Consider the following 8,382-nt stretch of genomic DNA (forward strand, 5'->3'; position numbering starts at 1 on the left):
TGCCAGCTTCTTGCTCAAGTGAGAGTAACAGGCTTCCCCTTCCCCCTGTAGCAACCTGCAGCTGGTGGGAAATGTTAGCTTCCACTGTTTGCAAAAAAAATTCATGCCTGTCCCTGAATCTGCAGAGCCTCGTTTGAGTGGACTCTTGATTTAGCTGTAGCCCCTGCTACTTGTTCATTGCCTTTTCCTGGGAATGAATGCCCTCTCAGGATGTGTTTGCAGAAATGCATGTGTAAGTGCCCTTCAACCCACTTCAATCAAACTGGGCTAGCAAAAACCTCCTACTTAATCCATTTAAGTCTGGCCCAGGGTGACCGAAGTAGCTGAGGGGGTGTCCACAGGAGCCGACTCTGCAGGCAGATCTCAAGAGGTGGGAATTTCCACAAGAAGTAGGACGGGCTGAGCAGGGGGAGTGGATCTGAATCAGCAGCTTCTCCCATCCCCTGGGCTGCAGGCAGAGGAGGACTCCAGCACATGGGCCTGCTGCTGGGCAGCCTGGCTGGCATAGCTTGGGAAGCTGCAGCACAGGAGCAGTTTCCCCATTTACCCCTTCCCAGACTGACAGCAGCTGTGGCCAAGAATGCCCAGCAGAATCAAAACCCTGCAAGCTCCTCAAGCTCCCCTGTTCAAGTCTTTGTCCTTGGTCAAGGGCTGGTGAGGGTGGAGGTGCTAATTTGACCAAATTATGGTCAAATTAGCATCAAAATGGATGCTTGACGTTTGTGTTGCCAGTTCCTGCAACAACTGCAAGCACACACATTCCTTGGATGTCTGCAGTATGGCAGCTTCTTCGAAGAGGTGTTTGATGCAGAGCTTGTGTAGTACTGGGCTCACAGACCCACACAAAGCAACACAAGAGCTGGGATCAGTTCCTTACTTCCAACATACTGCTGCTGTTGAGCAGACAAGTCAAGACCCTTGTCATGGGGGTTGCAAGGATTTACCTGGCTCTTTAGTTGGCTTGGGTCTGCAGAGGAATTTTAACCTCAGAATCTCTAAGGTTATTGTTTTCAAAAGATTTGGATTAGATTAAAAATACAAAAGGAGACCTAGGTGGTGTTTAGGAGTGAGGGCAGGGAGAATATCTGCATAAATTCCATGCCATGGCTGTAATTTTGTGTTGAAGGGATAGCTCCTAACAAGATTTACAATGTGCCCTAACCATTGCATTCGTGCTGAGGTGTTTTTCTCTCTCCATTAGCAACTTTTACTGATCTCATTTTTTTTAATGAGTGGTGAGTAAGTCAAAGGTTGAAGTGATCTTCCTCCCTCAGGAATTACTGACAAAGTTCCCCTTTCTTTTAGATGAGGCAGAAGTGTAGAGGTCGCACAGATACCAGAAACACTTATGCGAGGGACGTGAATGAGGAGGAAATACTCACTGCTCTCACTCTGTTAGGGCCTGGAGGAAGATGATGAGCCTTCAGGCAATTCCCAGCCTGCTACTGATCCTCCTGCTTTGTCTCCCTGCCTCTTACCCACTCCTGGCTGGGAGGGACAGGCAGTGGGAATGGGAGCTGCATGCTTCCTGATGAATCTGTGGCCAGATCTCTGTGTAAAAGATTCAGCCAATCTGTGTCCCCTTTATGCAGCACAAAGAGATGAGGCAGGGCAGTGCAGTTGCTCATACATATTTCAAATATTTTTCTTTTTTTTTTTTTCCTTAGGGTTGTTTTCACTTTTAGTTTAAAACAGGGTAAAACTGGCTGTCCTAAAGCAAGCTCCTCTTCCATATAGTTTATTCTTGTTGATTTAAAAACAAGAATCATCAGAAAGATTTGCCAGTGTAGCATTTGCTATGCAACATTTACATGCAGCTGCTTTGAACTAAATTCCCAGCAGAAGTGAAAGGATTTTGAGGCTTCCAGATCTTAGCAGACTACTGTTTTTTTGCAGACAGAAATCTGCATCATATGTACTTCTCCAGAGATCCCTCCCAGCCAGCTAGGACTGTATTATCCTTTTTCTACCCCACTGAGGCACATTACCATCTTTTGGGAGGGGATCCTTCTGGACCTAGAAAGTTAATTAGTTTTGGTTGCAAATGTCTGCCACTGAAGTGACTGATAACTTTTTGGAGGGAAGGAAAACTCTTGTTACTAGAGTTGAAAACAGCAAAAGCCTGCAAATTTGTATATATATTTTGGTGCTTATTTCTCTTCTATGGGGCAACACTCTTCTCCATATGTGGGGAAAAGTTTTCAACTGTTCTATTTCAGTTCTGGAATTGTTAAATGATAAATCTAATCTAATTACATAACTAGAATATGATCAGGAGTATTTGAAGGCCATTTGCAAATCAAATGCTGGTAATTTCAGGTAAGATAGTCTTGCCCTACTTTCCTCCAGCCTGGCCAGTTTCACAGAAGCTGAGAATCCATTGACTCTGATAGATTTTTTTTTAAGGAAATGAAACCATGATTTAATCCAGGGCCAGAGCAGTAAACAAGTGGTTTGCTGTTTGGACATGTAAGGTAACTAACTCAACTAAGGGGATGCAGGTTGCCTTGAGGTGAGGATGTCTCCTGTGTCCACTCAGGAACCTCCTCACTCCTTGGTGGAGATGACAACTTCAGCGAGGAGATGCTTTCCTCCTTAGGAGCAGCATCAGTTTGATGTCCCATAAATCTTGTTAGGTATTCTGTTCATTCTTCAGAGAGGTATCATGAGGGTTAATTATTTCTCTGCTCTGACTCAGACAGTGATTTTGTGCCAGAGGATTCTGGCAGTAAGTATAATCCTAGTGATACCCCGAGTGAAGAAACCATTGTTAGCGATGTTGATGAGGAAGCGCTAATGGAAGCTGAACCAGAGCCTGATATAGAAACTGAGAGACCTAAGGCAAACAAAGGGAAGAGGTTGGAAACCTGGCTGTTTTCAGCCTTCCACAGCAGATCTGACAAAAAATAACCCTTTGTCTTCTTCCCCCTTGCACCTCCCCATCCAAAGCCAGGCTGCAGAGTGGCTCTCCTGGGGCTGAGCTGTGCTAGAGGGAGGGAGGAGCTGTGCTGCTCAAGTCCTGGTGCCTGGCATTCCCTAGGGAAGACGTGCAGCAAGGAGCAGGTTTCAAACAGAGTGTCTCCTCTGTGAAACTGGGTTGCCAGATGGGGGCTGAGGGCCTCGCTCTGCCCAGGCTCCAGCAAGGCATTGCTCCAGAGCCAGTTGGCACTGTGAATTATAAATACATTGGCCATGTTACTCTATTTAGGACCAGTGCTCTGGAGTTAGATGAATGCATGAATAAAACATATTTTCCACTCTGCTTTTCTCTCTCTCAGTATTTTATAAACTTGTGATAAAGACTGGGGGTATTTACCTGCTTAGAACTGTGCTGAGGAGGGCAGAAGGGCTCCTTGCACCAGCACACAGACCTAAGCACAACTTAGTCCTTTAAGATTTTCCCTTGTCCCAAAGAGATTATTTTCCTCTCCTGGTCTCGTGTGGTTTCCAAGGCCCAGTTTAAACACATACAATGACATAGGATAGATAGCTATTTTCCATACATGGCCTTGTATGGTTGTTCAGCAGGAAGCATTCATTGCTTTAAGACAGTACTGAAAGGAGTTTTGCTCTCTGAAAGAGAAGCAGGCAGGATTATCTTGGGTCACATCTTTCTTCTATTAGTCAAATGGTGAAACCAGACATCTGAGTTAAGTCTGACCTTACCCTGTGGTTCCTGACAATCCCACAGCTTTCAGTTGTCCCTAGTTCATATGCAGGGTTCTTCAGTCCCCCTGGCAATCTGCATTCTTTTTCCTGGTATCTTGGGCCCTTGGGAGATCACAGCCTTGCCTTGGTTTCTATGTTGCCACTCCAATAATTCACTGCCTTAGTCTGGATCCCTCTGCTGAACAGGCTTAAAGGTGTTCATGATCTTCTCTGACATTTCTTGATGCTATTTAACCCATACAGTGTTCCTTCAACTTGCATCCTTCCTGGATGCCTCCAGAAGCAGCACAGCAGGCTCCAACATTTCCTGACACTGTGGCCCCTTATAGCAACCAGCAACTTACACATTTGTCATTCAGCTCACAATCTGCTTCACTCTTTCTGGCACCTCACAGTTGCTCTCTCATTCCCTAACATGCTATAGCCTTCTTCAGGCTTAGCAGCTGCTCCAAGAAGGTTCCTAAGTCTGAGGAGCTTTTTGCTGAAAGCATTTTCCAGATTCTCCCTTATGCTCTCTAGCAATGAAATTTTTTTTTTTTCTGTTTTGTGATATGATGTGTTTTCCTTGGCATATTTCTAATTGCTCTTCATTTGACTTTATTGGTCACTGTTGTCCAGCATCATGTGTTGTTCACCATAAAACAGGGACACTCTGACTGTGTTATTTCAAACATCCTTGTAGCTCTGCCCAGCAGCTGTAGCCCTTCTAGATGGGATGGCATTCAGTAACATTCCTTCCTGTTAGCTGACTGTCTTGTGTCCCCAGCAATTCTCAACCTTCTCTGGTTTTCCTCATCATCCTGAGGCTTGCATCTCACACCACTGTGAGGCCTTCTCAGACAACTCTGCCATGAGGATGTGTCCTCTGGTTTTCTCTATCACCCTGGGATGCTTCTTGACATCCATATCTTATTCAGCTTCCCTTATGTCCCACAGCACTACCCAGGCTTTTCCTACATCCTCAGCAACTTTCATGGTGCTCTGATGTCCCCTGGCTGTTATCTGCCTCTCTTTGATCTTTCCCAGCTGAATCGTAGCACTCTCTTAATATCCCTCAATATATCCTCCATGATCTTCACAGACACCTCTGCCTTGCTAATGGCTATTTCCACATTCTTTTGTAAGTTGGACTCAAAACAGTTTCACTCATCTACAAATGTTTGCAATCATACAGCCAGAAAGGACTTTCTGGTAAAGTTGTAGTTCAAGCATTCCTTTAGTTTCCCTGAGAGCATTTTCTTTAGGAAAATCCATAGCTGCCCTAAAGAATTTTGGGAACAGGAGATTGTCACTGCATTTGCAGGAATGTACAGGAGCAGTCTGAGGCTCCTTTACCAAAGGACTAAAATAAGATGAGGATTGTACCATGGTGAGCTTGCCCTGTGTGTAAAGACCCTGCAGCAATCTTGAAAATTTGGTCCATAGCTTCCATAAGGAGAAGCAGTGCCTTTGCTTCACTTTGATAAAATCCACATCACTGTTCAATGCAATTTCACCTGGTAATATTAGCAATGTACTTGAAATATTTGGGTTCTGTGGAGGATTAAACTGTTGCTATTCTTACATTAGACATCTTTACTCATAATGACTAATAAGAAAATCCTGGGTTGGACATGAGGAAGCAATTTTTACTTGCTTGCTTGCAGGTCCCAAAAACCTGCTTCATGTTTAAATTTTTCAAACAGAAAAAAGAAACAGATGCTGAAGTTTATGAAGCTATAGAATTTACTTTATTCTTGTATCACCTCTTGAAAATAAACAAGCATGAAATAATACAGATTACATTGCTCATTAGCTATTTATGTTGCACCATCATCAATCATCTGGTATAATGTAAGCAGCATCCATTCTACATGGATACCATTATAGAGTGAATATTTCTCCTTCAAAAAAATTCCAGTGCTCAAGTATGTTTGTATACTTTCACTCTTTCCTTGTCCCCAGTGCTTTGATTGCAGTAAGAATCCTAAAATACATTTGTTCTTGTTGTCCTGCACCTATTCCTGGTTTCCACTTGCAAAAATTACAGAAAAACCCATGTGATATAAATCATACTGTAGTGCCTTCCAGTTTTATTTAGTTCCTTAGTCAACCATGCTTTTAGTTATCCCCAGCACTAGATGCCATGTTTAACAGTGCAAGGGCTACATGCTTATGTGCTTACTTTATTTCCTTTACTGCCCAAGTTCTAAAGCAGTCAACAGCACTTTAAAAATGGATTTATGACTGCTCACGTACCCCCGAACTGCAGGGGAGGGAGGATAAAAATGTTACTGACTACAATGGGGTCAATTTCTTTTTGCATGAAAGGGCTGTTTAGCAGAGGGGGAGGAAGGTGAGCCTGGTGCCAGCTGGTTTTGCACTGGCCAAGTCCTGCCATCAAAACTGCACAGAGGCTGTGCTAACTTCACTCTGCAGCAGGGTCAAGTTAAACTTCCAGATGTGCACTTCTACAGACTCCTGCTCCTTCCCTTCCCTTCCCTTCCCTTCTGCTCACTTCTGGGACAAGTGCAGGAACCATCTCAGCTGGCTGGACATTGTCACGTGAAGGCTGTGATGGTTGTGACCTCTCTGGAGAACGGAATTCAGCAAGTGATCCAAGTTCAGTCATGGCCTCACTGGGTATAAATGGTATTTTTTAACATGAAACCTGAGCTGGACCTGGCAGCTTTTAAAACTTGTAGATTTGGGATGAAAAGCAAACAAAAATATATTGAATGTAGTCTGTATTACTTTTTCATCTGAGGGATGCTTCTTTTATTGTTTTTCCTTGGTAGGAATTTCTGTGGTGTGAAGGATTTCCCTGTGGGTGCAGAGCTGGCATGAAGGGTCCTCTGGAGCTAATTTGGTCCAGTCTCCATTCCAAGTGAGGTCACTCCAAGATGAGGCTGCTCTCTGATGATCCTCCCCTGAGAGATGGCCCATGGTGAAGGTAAAACCTTCAAGTTTAGATTAGGAGAGCATTTCTTAAGCTACTCCTGAGCACAGATTGACCTCTCCTGAATCATTTGTCTTCCCCAGATTCTTCTGAGTGCAGCAGTTCTGCCCAGACTAGGGAACAGCTTAAAATTCTGCTGATAGCAACAACTCAAATTCCTCCAAGGTGAGGGAGTGAGAATTGATCAGAGTTTACTTGTTTGATGTGTGAAGATCCTTTTCTTTGCCTTGGAAGAACTGCACTGCAGTGAGCAGTTACATGAGCTTGCATAAGTATTTACAGCCAGTTCTCATGCCCACATCCTGCAGGAAATGAGCAGTGTCTAGTAAGGAGATCAATTACAATTGTTTATTTTGGTTTTTTTTTTTACTATATATCTCTTTTTCTTTCTGAAATTTGCCTAACTTTATGGTTCATGCTTCTTAGTTAAGAAGGAAAATATTTTTTCTCTCTTAATGTTTTAGACTCCTGGTGATTCTACATGAATCCTTTTCATTGGAAAGGATACCCTGAACTGCCTTTGCCTTAGCACTGGATAAATATAAGAAAGAGAGAACTGAACAGAAGCATTGCAAGAATTAAGTTTTCTACTGCTTTTGCTTTGTAATTTGCCTCCTGGTTGATGTAGCAGCATCACCTCTAGCAGAACTTGCTCACTCTTTAGCCTCTGTATTGATATTTCTCCCAATAAGTGAGGAATCTATTTTTGTGAGCATCTTGTGACAACCAGTGACATAAGCCACTGAACAGCTATTGAACAAATCCAGGCTAGATTCAGAATAGGAAATTAGAGGGTGAAGTCTCCACATCCAAATAGCAACAACAGATTCATCTGGACCAAATTTTTGTCCTTCAGCTTCTGCTTGGTGTGACAACTGCCCACTTAAAATAGCATTGAAATGAAAAAGAAAGGAAGCTGTGTCAGTACTTTCAGTCCCACTGAGGAAGGTGTTGGTTCACCCCTAATGCATAATGCACAGCCTCTCTCCAAAACACACATCCCATCAGTTCCCAGGACGTGCAGTGTTATAAAGCAGCTTGCAAAAGAAAAGGAAGAATAACTTCTCCAAAGGCAGCCAGAGAGAGAAGTCAGAGAGAGCTCTGGATATAATTACCTGAGCTGGAGTCCAGCCAGGAGAATGCTGAGCTAAGGAACAGTAAAGTCCTGACTCTGCACAAGGGATCCAGACAAATTTAAAAGAAACTGCAATAACAGAAGTGGGATTTGAGCATCTGGGAAGACGTTTGAGAGAGTGAATGAATACAAACTAAGGCCTCTAGGGAGTCTGATAGGAAACAAAAAGAGCAAAATGGAATACAGTGTTTAATGGTTATATATGTGGCACTGACTGTCTTACACTCAGGGCTACCTGATAAAACTCTTTCTTCTGCATGATCTGAGCTCTAACTTCTCTGAGTTCATTTACCTCTCTGCAGAAGCCAGACTACATGGACATGGATGGAAATGAGACACTGTTGTGTTCTTTAATAGTGATGAATAAGAACTGAGTCAGATCTGACAAATACGTTAAATTTTTAACCAAATACCAGGTTAATTAGCCACCATCAGTGGAGAGTTTATGCAGGAGGAAGGATTTCCCTCTGTTGGGCTGCTCCCCAGCTAAGGAGGCCTGGTCTCTGGCCAGAAGTACTTTGCCTTTAATCCCCAATTTCTCAAAGGTTAGTTATTTAAACACTTGGCCACTGTTTCTTGACAGCATTGGTATCATACAAACATTTTAATTGTCCTTCACTTTTTCCTCTTATATAAACTT

This window comes from Molothrus aeneus, chromosome 3, assembly GCF_037042795.1.
Source record: "Molothrus aeneus isolate 106 chromosome 3, BPBGC_Maene_1.0, whole genome shotgun sequence".
Lineage (NCBI taxonomy): Eukaryota > Metazoa > Chordata > Aves > Passeriformes > Icteridae > Molothrus > Molothrus aeneus.